The following is a 14,154-nucleotide window of genomic DNA, read 5'->3' on the forward strand; positions in this document are numbered from 1 at the left end:
CTCGGGTCCAGGAGGTTCCGGGTGGCCTTGTGACCGCGATCTCTGTGGAGAGGCCCTGGGGAGCGTCCACGTTCCTTCCTGCAGCCGAGTCCGTGCCGGGCTGGCCGATGGCAGGGTCCAGGGAGCGGAGGGACACGTTAATCGGCGAGAGTTAATCATCCCACAGTGTACAATTATCTGACCATCACACGGTCCCTCACAAATACACATGATTGTAACGTATCAACTGCGTACGTCATAAGGAGGGTTGATATGGAGTCAACCTCTAGCCCGTGTCCCACGCTCGGCACTGTCCGTGTTAGGGATCAACTCTCGCTGGAGACACGCTGACTCCACTGTCCTCGGCGACTCTTCTGCTGGTCCCTGGAGCCCCGTGACCAGGTCCAGGGCGGATCTCTGGGGGCCAGTAGGCAGCAACAACAGGTTCAGAATATCCGGGTCGCAATTCTCCGGGTTACCTGCCTCCATCCATGCTGGAATTGGGTTCTGCCAGGAGTAGAGTGCCCCCATCATGGCGAAACCGGGAAATGGCAGGTGCGGCTCCCTCCGCTCTCCCCTGGACGCACAGACAACAGGCTGGCCGACTGTCTCTTTTCTCCCACAGGCTTTACATGGGGATGGCGGCCAAGCTGTGTCTTCTGTCCCCCTTCTGCCCTGACTATGACTGTGTGTCCTCCTCGGCCAGCCAGGGCCAGAAGAGAGAGGTGCAAAGGTTCAGTCGCTGTCTTTCTGGATGCAGAAAAGGCAGCGGGATCTCGCAAGGATGGAGGCCACCCGATTCCCCAGTGCTAGTGCCTAGCCTGGAACGTGCGGCTTGCTCCCGGCGGGCCCTGTGCTGGACGACCCGGTGGTACCCAGAGCGCCATCTAGAGTCCTATTGGACACGGCCAGCCGGATCCGGTAAGGGTCGTGACCCAGGCAACGCGGGACGTTAATGATGCTTGGGTCCGGCTGTTTGGGGAGCAGCTGGCGAGGAGTGGGCGGATGGCATTTTCGCTGTCTCAGCCACGGAGCTTCGGCGTTTTGTCAGATGTCAGCCTCTTGGCCGCGTACGTGGTCACTGACGGGCAGATGAGGTCGCGGCGTGGGTGAGCAGGGTCTAGGACGTCTCACGCCTGGCCTGCCCCACCTGCTCCTTCTGCTCCTTACAGGTGGGGCGGCCTGTGAACACAAGTAAAAGGACTTCGCCCAGACCCAGAAGCCCACCGCAGGGCCACGCCGTTCTCCAGGGTGACCAAAGGGCGAGTGTCCCAGAATGCCTTCATCTCGCGTGTGCCCGTGACCTGCAGCTCGCCCCAAAGCCCAGACTCTGATGTTGCCTTCTCGGTCCGGCAGGGTGTTCTCTGGCTCACATGCGTGACGCCCTTCCTGTGGCCAGAGCTCACTGGTCATAGGACCTGCTTGAGCAGACGCGTGCCTCCTTCTCCCGCACACTAGCGGGCAGATTCCCCAACCACCCTCCCCTCGAGGGCCATCCTGAGAGCCTCAGAGCCATCAGACGGGGCACCTTTGCCCAGGTCCACCTGGCCCACCATATCCTCACCGGGACCCGGGTGACCCTCATGGCACTGCCTAAGGATGGGGTGAGCGCCTCCTAACCCATAATATCAGAAATGGAGCCACTGAGGGCAGCGGGGCATCCGAATGTGGTCCAGCTGTTCAAGACTGTAAACACAGACGGCTTTGTGTGCCTGCTTCGCGGAGCACGTGAGCGGGGTGCCGGGGTCAAAAATAAACAAACACATGCGCCGGGCGCGGTGGCGCACGCTCGTCATCCCCGCGCTCGGGAGGCGGAGACAGGAGGATCGCGCAGGTTCGAAGCCAGCCTCAGCCACTTAGTGAGACCCTGTATAGCCTGGAGGTAGAAAGCCCCTGGGTTCCACCCCCAGTACCGCCAAAATAATAATAATAATAATAATAATAATAATAATAATAATAATAAACAACTTCTGAAGCCAAGTGTGACGGTGCACCTTGTGACCTCAGTACTTGGGAGGCGGAGACAGGAGGATGGCGCAGGTTCGAAGCCAGCCGCGCCGGCGTAAGAGACCCTTTTTCAAAAATATAAAATAGGTCTGGGAGTGTAGCCCGGAGGAAGGAGGGCTTCCAGGAACCCCAGTACCACCAAAAAATAAAAAAATAAATTAAAAAAATAAACAAACACACAAACAAACAAAGAAAATCAGCCTATATTCAAGGGATCAGCGGGGTTTTTGTTTTGTTTTGGTTTTTTTTTGTCTCACTGGGGATTGAATCCAAGGGCATTCTACCTCTGAGATTTACCCCTTTTATTTATTTATTTAGTTTTTGGTAACGGGGCCTCACTAAGGTGCGGAGAGCCTCACTAAGTAGCTAAGGCTGGCCGCGAACCTGCGACCCTCCTGTCTCGGCGTCCCAGGCACTGGGATCACACAAGCGCGGGGTAACATGCCGCGCTATTTTTCACTGTGGGCGTAACGAGTGCACTTTTCTAAAGGTACGCACCCCGTCCACGAGCGTGGAGCCTCCTCAAGCCCCGCTCCTCAATACCGTTGGTTTAGGGTGACGCTTCAGCAGCGATTCTGGAGGAACGCACACAGTTAAATAAAAAACCAGCCGGGCGCGGCGGGCACGCTTGTCATCCCCGCGCTTGGGAGGCGGAGACGGGAGGATGGCGCAGGTTCGAAGCCAGCCACGCGCGCTGGCTTAGGAGACCCTGTTTCCAAATTTTAAAAAAATGTAAAAATAGGTCTGGGAGTGTAGCCCGGAGGTAGAAGGGCTTCCAGAAACCCCAGTACCACCAAAAAATAAAAAATAAAATAAATAAAAAATAAAAAAATAAAAAAAATAAAAAACCAGATAACCAAGGAGCAGGGGAGTCGTTACTAAGGGCGTCCTTTGGGAGGGGAGTATCTTAGGTTGAACTGAAGGTCGTTAGACAGGAGCTCGGAGCCGGATGAAGACAGAAAGAAGTCTGGTAAAGGGAATTTCATATCTACTTGAAAAGCTATTTCGGCTTTTGTTTTCTACATGATTTATGAGGCGAACGTCGCAAAAAGAAGGGAAAAAATAGACCCAGCGCCTAGCCTGTGTTATTGATCACATGATACACACTCATACCGCCAGGACGTCATTAGCTGATGGGGGTGGGTTAAAGGGATAATACGAGTAGGATCTGTATATTTTATTTATCCCTTGAGTACTGAGGATTGAACCCAGGGATATACCACCTCTAAGCTACATCCGCAGCCCTTTTTCATTTATTATTTTGAAATTGAGGTCTTGCTAAGTGGCCGAAGGACTCTCTTGGTTGCTGAGGCTGGACTCTAAGCCAGGATCCTCCTACCTGGGCCTCCAAAATACTGGGATTCGAGGCATGTGTTGCCACACTGGCTGGGTTTGTACATTATTGAATTTTGGCTGCTCTAATTTTTACATCAGAGTTACGTCCGTTTCACCTGTTAAACACCCTCTGAATACACACACACACACGCACACACACACACACACACACACACAATAGCTGTATAACACATTCAAAGTGAATGGGATGGAAATTAAAATATTTCACTACAATATTTATTGGGAATTGGACTCTATGCCATTTGTGTTTCAATGGAATATCAACAGAAACCCGGTACCAAAAATTGCGGTCCTCCCTTGCTGTGCTGTGATATATATATATATATATATATATATATATTTTTTTTTTTTTTTTTTGTAGTACTGGGGATGGAACCCAGGGGCATTCTACCTCCGAGCTCCACCCCCAGCCCTGTTTTTTATTCTTTATTTTGAAACCGGGTCTCACTGAGTCGCGGAGGGCCTCACTAAGTAGCCGAGGCCGGCCTCGAACCGCGATCCTCCGGTCTCAGCCTCCCGGAGGCTGGGATGACGGGCGTGCGCCGCTACGCCCGGCTCCTTGCTGTGATTATAACTGACCAGATGGTTCGGAAGTCTTTGGACATGGTTTGCAGGAAGAACTTCTAAAAACAGGCTAGTAAAACCTCGAAATGCCGTAAGTGGAGCTTAACAGGTGGTCGTGATGGAAGTTCTAAACCCCAGAATGCCGATGTGGGGGGGAGAGTCAAGTCCGTGCTGGCCAAGCATCAAACGAGGCCAAGGACTCTACTGAGAACTGGAGCCGAACCATCTGTGCCTCGTTCTGGCGAAGAGCGTGCCTACACTCGGTCTGTGCCCGAGACTCTGCGTGAGGCTAAATTCAAGGGCGACAGAATAATTCATCCGACAGAGGGAATTTCAAGGCAGCAGCGCGTTCAGGCCGTGGTGTGGGGTGGGTAATGCCAGGGGCCCTTAGCCGGGTCTATACTGACGATGAGGAGTCGGAAGCAGGGGGAAAGAACTCCGCTGTGAAAAGCCACGGCGAAACCAGTTTTAAAATCGAGCCGGCGAGGTGGAGTTCCTGCAGAGATTAGTGCCATTAAAAAGAAGCCATGAAGCCGGGCGCGGCGGGCACGCTCGTCATCCCCGCGGGGAGGATGGCGCAGGTTCGAAGCCAGCCGCGCGCGCTGGCTCAGGAGACCCTGTTTCCAAATAAAAATGTAAAAATAGGTCTGGGAGTGTAGCCCGGAGGTAGAAGGGCTTCCAGGAACCCCAGTACCACCAAAAAAATAAATAAATAAATAAATAAAATAAAATAAAATAGATCTGGGAGTGTAGCCCGGAGGTAGAAGGGCTTCCAGGAACCCCAGGACCACCAAAAAAAAAAAAAAAATCTGGGATCATCCTGTTTCGACCTCCCAAGTTCTGGAATGGCAGGTGCATGCTACTTAACAGGTGACTTAGGTGATCCTTCCTTCCTTCCTTTTGTTTTTCCTCTTTCCGTCTTTCTCTTTGTATTGGAGATTGAACCAGGGGCATTCTAGCTTGGAATTAAACCTCAAGCCTTTGGTCTTTATTTTATTTTTATTTATTTATTTATTTTTTATTTTGGTGGTACTGGGGTTCCTGGAAGCCCTTCTACCTCCGGGCTATACTCCCAGACCTATTTTTTTTTTTAAATATTTTTATTTGGAAACAGGGTCTCCTAAGCCAGCGTGCAAGGCCGGCTTCGAACCTGCGCCATCCTCCCGTCTCCGCCTCCCGAGCGCGGGGATGACGAGCGTGCCCACCGCGCCCGGCCTTTTGTCTTTATTTTGAAACAGGGTCTGGCTAAGTTGCTGAGGCTGGCCTCAAACCAGCGATCCTCCCATCTCAGCCTGCTAAGCACTGTGTAAGCAGGTGACTATCTATCTCTGCACCTGGCTCGGCTGTCTCTCTCTGTCTGTCTCTCTCTCCCTCCCTCCCTCCAGGCTACACTTCCATCCTATTTTAATGTTTATATGGAAACAGTGTCTCGCTAAGTTGCTGAGGTCTTGCCAAATTGCTGAGGCTGGCCTTGAACCTGCGATCCTCCTTTCTCAGCCTCCCAAGTACTGGGATGCCAGGCATGTACCACCACGCCCGGCTTAAAATTCCTCTGTTTTAAATAGAGCCTCCGCGCCTGCCGAGGGGTTAGGCCGGTGCTGGGGCCAGTGAGGCCAGCATCGGAGCCTGCCTTGAGGCAAGGCCGGTACTGGGGCCTCTGAGGCCAGGATAAGAGCCTGTCGAGGGGTTAGGCCGGTGCTGGGGCTAGTGAGGCCGGCATCGGAGCCTGCCGTGAGGCATTACCAGTGTTGGGGCCTCCGAGGCCGGGATCGGAGCCTGCCGAGGGGTTAGGCTGGTGCTGGGGCCAGTGAGGCCGGCATCGGAGCCTGCCTTGAGGCAAGGCCGGTACTGGGGCCTCCAAATCCGTGATCGGAGCCTGCCAAGGGGTTAGGCCGGTGCTGGGGCCAGCGAGGCCGGCATCGGAGCCTGACTTGAGGCAAGGCCGGTACCTGGGCCTCTGAGGCCAGGATAAGAGTCTGCCGAGGGGTTAGGCCGGTGCTGGGGCCAGCGAGGCCGGCATTGGAGCCTGCCATGAGGCTAGGCTGGTGCTGGGGCCTCCGAGGCCGGGATTGGAATCCTGCCAAGGGGTTAGACCGGTGCAGGGGCCAATGGCCAGCATCGGAGCCTGGCGTGAGGCAAGTTCACTCCTGCGGCCTCCAAGGCCAGGACCAAAGCCAGCTTAGGGGTTAGACCGGTGCAGGGGCCAGCGAGACCAGAACTGGGGCCTCCCATGAGGCAAGGCCGCTGCTTGAGCCAGCGAGGTCTGGATCAGTCCACTGAGTAGCCAGGCCACTACTGGGACCATCAAGAGTGGGATCGGTACTTGCAACGCAGCATGCACAGAGAAATATCGCAGAAAATATAAATCAGACGCTTCTCTTAATCAGCAATAACTAGGAGGAAAAGGGCAACAGGAAGAGGTTGAGCTATAGAAAGGGCCCTATAGTGAAGCAACTAATGTGACCAATCAGAGGGTATGTAATAGTGGAGGACGGAGCCTCTTTAAAATGCAGGAGGTACATAAACAAATGTATCAAAGTAAATCACCAAAGAAGTGTGGGATGGAGGGTGGGGGAGGGAATGGGACGGGGGCTGGAGGAGGGCTAATTGGATGATGTGTGCTTGTATATCCTCTCAAGTCTTGTACTCCAATGTGATTGATATATGACTACAATGCACCAATTTAAAAAATAAATTAATTAAAAAAATAAAAATAAAAAAAAAATAAATAGAGCCTCCGCACTCTTTCAGAATCTAAACTCAAAAAAAAAAAAAAAACCCTTCTCTCCCCACAACCCCTCCTTAAATACGTCAGCCGAGGATTCGCATCTAGAGCCTCTGTGCAGAGTAAAGAGCGGAGGCTCCGTCCCCAAGAACAAAGAGCGAAGCCCTTCGTTTGCAAAACGGTCTGATGCGAGTCATCTCCTTTGGGGAAAATGAACGCCACCGATCCTAAGGGAGGAGCCTAAGGGAGGAGCCTAAGGGAGGAGCCTAAGGGAGGAGCCTAAGGGAGGAGCCTAAGGGAGGAGAATGCACAAGCAGTTTTTGGCCAAGCCCCGTTCCTTGCTACTGAGGGAAGCCAAGAAAGCCACCCAGGGAGGGAGGGAGCCGCTCCCGTTCCCTGGCTCTCAAGAAAAACGACCTTCCGGGCTTGGCGGTGGTACCTGGGAGGCTGAGCCGGGAGGACCGCAGGTTCCAGGCCGGCCTCAGCAACTTCGGTGTGTGTGTGTGTGTGTGTGTGTGTGTGTGTGTGTGTGTGCGTGTGTGTGTGATCAGGGATTGAACCGAGGGACATTCTACCTCCGAGCTATACTCCCAGTCCTATTTGAATTTTTTTATTTTTATTTTGAAACAGGGTCTCACTAGGTCGATGAGGGGCTCACTAGTTGCCGAGGCTGGCCTCGAACCTGTGGCCCTCCTGTCTCAGCCTCCCAAGAACTGGGATTCCAAGCGTGCGCCATCACGCCTGGCTGGCTCTGTTTCAAAATCTGAAACAAGGGCTGAGCCGGGGCGCGGCGGGCACGCTCGTCATCCCCGCGCTGGGGAGGCGGAGACAGGAGGATGGCGCGGGTTCGAGGCCAGCCGCGCGCGCTGGCTTAGGAGACCCTGTTTCTAAATAAAAATATAAAAAATAGGTCTGGGAGTGTAGCCCGGAGGTAGAAGGGCTTCCAGGAACCCCAGGACCACCAAAAAATAAAATAATAAAATGAAAATAAAACAAGGGCTGGTGGTGGAGCCCAAAGGAAGAATGCCATTATTGTATTCGATCAAAATGAGAGAGAGAGAGAGAGAGAGAGAGAGAGAGAGAGAGAGAGAGAGAGAAAATAACGTCACTGAGCCGGAAGAAGGAAAGAGACGACATTTGGGGCGAATCGCTCCGATTCTGTAACCCTCACGCTGAACCCTCAGCCGGGCACGGTGGCACACGCCTGTCAGCCCCTCGGGAGGCTGAGACAGGAGGATCGCAGGTTCAAGGACAGCCTCTAGAAGTAGTTAGACAAGTCTCAGCAACCTAGCAAGACCTTGTTTCCAGACCAAAAATAAATAAACAAACAAACAAATAAATAAATAAATGTAGCCGTGAAGCAGAATGCCCCTGGGTTCCATCCCAGTAACGCGCGCACGCACAGACCGTCGGCTCCGCTGTCCGTCAGAACCTTCTTTAGGCATGGCGGCGAGACAGGGCCATGACTGCGAGCCTCACCCCTGTCCCGGAGACCCCCGCTCCGCCTCCAGTGACAGAGCTGACCTCCGGTCTCTAGTACGCACAGAAAAAAAACACTAGGCTCTGCGCAGCCAGGCAGGGCCGGGCCTGCGATCCCAGTACTTGGGAGGCTGAGATGAGAGGACGGAAGGTTCGAGGCCAGCCTCAGCAATCCACACACACAGACACACAAAAGCCAGGCACAAAAGCCCAGCCCTAGGACCCCCCCAAGGTCCCGGAAAGATGATCAGAGTAGATACAGGACGCGCCGCGCGCGCCCCGCTCGCTCATCCAGAGGCCGGGAGAGGGCGCTGACTGCGGGGTGGAGCCTGGGGGTCGAGGGGCCCTGGGCTCCATCCCCAGACCCACAAAAAAACCCCACAAAACTACAGTGACACGGTCCCGAACTCACAGGAGTATTCCAGGTACACCCCGAGGGGAGCCTGCCCACCTCTAACAGGAATTTATTTATTTATTTATTTATTTATTTATTTATTTATTTATTTATTTATGGCACTAGGGATTGAACCCAGGGAAATTCTACCTCCAAGCTATGTGCCAGCCCTTTGTATCTATCCATCCATCCATCTATCTCTCCATCCATCTATCTATCTATCTATCCATCCATCTATCTATCTATCTGTCTATCTATTTATTTATTATTTTTGTGGTACTGGGGATGGAAGCCAGGGTACTTTATCTCCGAGCTATACCCCCAGCCCTATTTTTTATTTATTTGTGGTCCTGGGGGTGGAACCCAGAGGCTTTCTACCTCCGGGCTATACTCCCAGACCTTTTTTATATTTTATTTGGAAACAGGGTCTCGCTAAGTTGCCGAGAGCCTCGCTAAGTAGCCGAGGCTGGCTTCGAACCCGTGCGATCCTCCTGTCTCAGCCTCCCAAGTACTTAGATTATGGACTATTTTATATATTTATTTATTATTTTATCATTTATTTATTTTTGCCGTACTGGGGATTGAACCCAGGAGCATTCTACCTCTGATCTCCACCCCACCCCCAGACCTATTTTTTAATTCTTTATTTTGAAACAAGGTCTAACTAAGTTGTGGAGGGCCTCACTGAGTAGCTGAGGCTGGCCTTGAACCTGTGATCCTCCTGTCTCAGCCTCTCAAGTGATGGGATTACAAGTATGTGCCCCCATGACCGGCATTATTTTATTTATTTTTATTTTATTATTATTTTTTTTTTTGCGGGTTTGGGGATGGAACCCAGGGGCATTCGACCTCCGAGCTCCACCCCCTGCCCTATTTTTTATTCTTTATTTTGAAACAGGGTCTCACTGAGTGGCAGAGGGCCTCGCTAAGTAGCCGAGGCTGGCCGCGAACCGCGATCCTCCCGTCTCGGCCTCCCGAATGCTGGGATGACGAGCGTGCGCCGCCGCGCCCGGCTTATTTTATTTATTTTTAAACAGGGTCTTGCTAAGTTGCTGAGGCTGGCCTCAGACCTGTGATCCTCCTGTCTCGGCCTCCCAAGTACTGGGATGACAGGCTTGCGTCAGCACGCCCGGCTGGGGGGCCCGTGTCACTAGCTCCCTAGATCTCCTCCTCTTGCTCCTTCCCACAGACGCGATAAAGAAGAATCGACATCCTTACATCTGCATTTTTGGCCTTAAAAGCAGCATGAGATCCATACGGCTCCTGTGCTCTGGTTCCCTGGACACTGCATTCCAGAATGTTCTCCGCATCGGCCCAGCAAAGGTTCCCTTCCGGCCTTCTTCAGGGCTGTATTGAATTCCGGCGTGGGCCGCGCCACTCTGGCTCATCGGCTGCGTTGCTGACAGAGGGCTGTCCCAGGGCGCCTGGCCGGCCCCTCCATTTCCTGCCACCAGGAGCATCTCCCCACTATTGATTTAACCCCCTCTGTTGGACTGCCCCCAGCTGGAACTGCCCCCCACGGCACACAGCCTTCTGGGGACCCTCTCTTCAGTCCCCCATTCTCAGGGAACCTCTGCTTCCCGCAGTGACCCTGCAGGCCTTGGGCCTCCATCCCCGCTCCTCCCCTGCCCAGGGTCCCCCGACCCCAACACCGGGCTGGGCGCCCCCGAGCCTCCCCACAAGACAGCCACTGTCCCCCGGCCTCTCACTCCAGCAGCCCCCCGACACCCCACGACCACAGCCCGACGCCCCCAGGCAAGTCACAGGGCCTCAGGCGCCTCGGCCACCACCCCGAGACCCGGACGTCCGTAGGCTGCGAGGGGGCTTGGGGGTCCGTGGGCTCTTAAACCACCTCCGGCCTCTTCCTCGCTGCCACTCCGCGCCCCCCACCCCACAATGGCCCCCTGGCTCCTGTCCTGAGATCTCCCCCGTGGCTTAGGCCCTGACGCCCGGGGTCCGCGCGGACGCCGTGGTCCCCGGCGGAGACCTAGTGCCAGGTCCCCCCGCGCCCTCTTCTGATGGGCCAATGAGGGGCGGGGTCTCCCCACGCCACACAGGCCGGGGCGCACCCAGAGGTGTTGAACTTAGAAGCTTCTGGTCTTAGGTGGCGGCTGGGGCGCCCCTGGCCCCCAACAAGGAGTCCCCCACCGCAGGCGGCCTCCCCAGGGGTCCCTCTGCGCCCAGCAAAGCCATCAGGAGGCCCCCCCGAGGCCGTGGGCGGGGAGACCCACCCGAGAAGGAATAAAGCACATGGTTTCCTGAAGGCCGTCGCCCCCGGACAGACACACGGACAGAGGCGCGATCACATACCTGACGCTCCGGGAGCTGTCTTCCTCGGACCTACAACGAGAAAACACAACTTAGATGCCAGCACCCGCCGCCCCAGGACACACAGTATAGCACCCGAGGGGCGCGGGGGTCCCAGACGCCGGGACCCCCTCTCCAGCCCCAGCAAGCGGCCCGCAGGCCCAGGAGCCCAGGGTGTGCGTGTGTGTGTGCGTGTGTGCGTGTGTGTTACAGTTCACAGAGGTTTTAGTTTTGTTTTTGCGGCCCTGGGGATGGAACCCAGGGACATTCAACCTCTGAATTTTATTTCTTTCTTTCCTTCCTTCCTTTCTTTTTCTTTCTATCTTTCTTGGCAGGTCTGGGGATGAAACCCAGGGCAATTCGGCCTCCAAGCTCCACCCCCTGCCCTATTTTTTATTCTTTATTTTGAAACAGGGCCTCACTGAGTTGCAGAGGGCCTCACTAAGTAGCTGAGGCTGGCCACGAACCGCGATCCTCCTGTCTCAGCCTCCCGAATGCTGGGATGACAAGCGTGCGCCACCGCGCCTGTATCTATCTATCTATCTTTCTTTCTTTCTTTCTTTCTTTCTTTCTTTCTTTCTTTCTTTCTCTTTTTTTGGTGGTACTGGGGGTAGAACTTTCTACCTCCGGGCTACACTCCCAGACCTATTTCAAATTTTATTTGGAAACAGGGTCTCACTAAGTTGCCGAGAGCCTCACTAAGGAGCCGAGGCTGGCTTCGAACCCGCGCCATCCTCCTGTCTCAGCCTCCCGAGCGCGGGGATGACGAGCGTGCGCCGTCACGCCCGGCTTTATTCTTTCTTTTGAATCAGGGTCTCTCTGAGTTGCCGAGGGCCTCACTAAGTACCCGAGGCTGTCTGCAAACCGCATTCTCCCCGTCTCAGGCTCCCAAATGCTGGGATTACAAGCGTGCGCCATCGCGCTCGGCTATAGATTTTATTTTGAAACAGGGTCTCCCAAGGTTGCCGAGGCCGGCCTCTATCCCGCAATCCTCCTGCCTCAGCCGCTCAAGCACTGGGATTACAGGCGAGCGCCACCGCGCCTGGCTTCTGATGTTCTTTTGACATGAAACTGTATCCTAAAAGGCGCCTCGTCCTGGAAGCCTTGAGGCTCCATTCCCACGCTGCCCAGGGCTCATGGTCTCCACTGCGACTGTTTTCCCAGGAGGTGAGACGCCCCGGACGACAGCCCCAAAAGGGGACCTTGCGTATCTAGCGCTTGCACCCTGGCCTCTGCGGGGCAGACGCTAAACAGATGAGTGGAATTCAAATAAACGAGGGGAACCAGAATGAGATGAGAGCGGACCAGCCTCTGCGTACCCACACTTGGTACGTCCAGTCCTATTTCCAGGCTCCCAGACATTAATTACAACCACTTTACAAAGGAGAAAAGCTTGAAAGCCACAGAACGGGACAATTAGATCTGATTACGCGCTTGGACTTGCAGAGAGACAGCCAAGTACCCCCTTCTCTGTGCACCAAGGAAAGCGCCTCGGGGTTCGGCCCACTGAGTGAACGGTTACCGCTCTGCGGCTCGGAGCGGGTGCTGTAGCCTGAGGCGCAAAAGGTCATGCGTGCACACTTCAGGGGTGCAGTGGGGTATTCTTAAGCCTGGAATCCCAGCGCTTAAGAAGCTGAGGCGGGAGGCTCACCGGTTGGAGGCCAGCCTCAGCAACTTAGTGAGACTCTTAGCAACATAGTAATATGTGGTTTCAAAATTTAAAAAAAAATAAAATAAAAGCCGGGCATGATGGTGAACGCTTGCATTCCCGGTATTCAGGAGGCGGAGACAGGAGGATTGTGGTTTGCAGACAGCCTCAGCTACTCAGTGAGACCCTGTTTCAAAATAAAGAATAAAAAAATAGGGCTGGGGGTGGAGCTCGGAGGTAGAATGTCCCTGGGTTCCATCCCCAGTACTACAAAACTTAAAAAAAATAAAAATAAAATAGGGCTGGGAATGTAGCTTGGAGGTAGGACGCGCCTAGGTTAAAAAAAAAAAAAAAAAAAAAAAGAAAGGTCTCACTACATTGCTGAGGCTGGCCTCCAATCTGTGATCCTCCCGTCTCTGCCTCCCAAGTGCTGGGATTACAGGTGCAGGACACTGTGCCCGGCTTGAGCGTCCCCAACTCTGACACCCTGTCATTCATTTTCCTTGGCCACGCTCGGCACCACGTGCAATCCTGCCCCGTCTGCTAACGCGTGGGTCATGGCCGCCCACGGGCTGGCTGTCATCCCCGAGCAAAGGGGGCCGGCCGCCTTCTTCGCCGTGGGGTCCGGCACCGCGCCGGCCTCGGGATGGGGGAGCCGGGCAGATCTCAAAGCCGGAGGGTGGACGAGGACTTTTCATAGGCATGAGTTGTGATTACGGAAAGAATAACGGCAGGATCTGTATAAATGCGATCATCACCAGAGACGGCGGGTCTGACAGCAGTGGTGTTTATAACTGCTGAAAATACCCAACACCTGGAAGACAAGTCGCTCGGGGCTGGGAAATTGGGCTCTTTTGCATTTTCAAGACTTGCCTACTTGGCAGTTCCTTTTATAAAAGGAAGCGCTCGCTTGGGCTGGCGAGGACCCGCCCGCCAGCTCCGGGAGACTGAGGCTGCGGCGGCCCCGTGCAGAGGCCTCTCTCTGGGGGGCTGGGGGACAGTCCTCTGATTATTAGTGGCCAGGGCGGGGCGGGTTCAGCAGGGGCTGCGGTGGGGATCCCGCAGGGAAAGCTTGTTTCTGACCACCCTGGGCACGGGTGGATGCCCAGGGCCTTGAGATGGGCGAATGGCCGGGACCCTTGGGCAGGTACGAGCTCTATTGAGAATTTAAGGGTCAGTTGGAATGGAGTCTCTCCGGGAGCTTGGAAAACCCAAGCCACACGCCCCAGAAGAGACATCTAACAGCCCCAGGGTCAAATCAAATTTCCCAGAAGCCACTGCAACAGATGGGCTGGCCCAAATAACTCACAAGTCTTCTTTTTTTTTTTTGGTGGTACTGGGGTTCCTGGAAGCCCTTCTACCTCCGGGCTACACTCCCAGACCTATTTTTATTTTTACATCTTTATTTGGAAACAGGGTCTCCTAAGCCTACGCGCGCGGCTGGCTTCGAACCTGCGCCATCCTCCTGTCTCCGCCTCCCAAGCGCGGGGATGACAAGCGTGGCCACCGCGCCCGGCACAAGTCTTCTTTAAGCTGGGCGCTGTGGCACATGCCTGTAAATTGCAGTAATTGGGAGGCTGAGATGGGAGGATTGAAGGTTTGAGGACAACCTCCACTTAATAACACTCTCAGCAACCTAGTGAGTCCCTATTTCAAAGTAAGTATAAAATAAGTCTGGGGCGTTCCGCTCAGAGG

The 14,154-nt window shown here is 54.3% G+C and overlaps 1 protein-coding gene across 2 annotated transcripts in view; it reads right to left on the reverse strand.

Annotated features, from left to right (window-relative positions):
* The window catches only part of IQSEC1 (IQ motif and Sec7 domain ArfGEF 1), a gene marked incomplete at both ends in the record, with an annotated part of 173,444 nt that overhangs the window by 117,653 nt on the left and 41,637 nt on the right, over positions 1–14,154 (reverse strand). For both annotated transcript variants that reach the window (XM_080718132.1, XM_080718131.1), the window contains one exon: positions 10,815–10,844. The remainder of the gene's footprint in view (positions 1–10,814; positions 10,845–14,154) is intronic.

Source organism: Muscardinus avellanarius, assembly GCF_963383645.1.
Source record: "Muscardinus avellanarius genome assembly, chromosome: 22".
NCBI lineage: Eukaryota > Metazoa > Chordata > Mammalia > Rodentia > Gliridae > Muscardinus > Muscardinus avellanarius.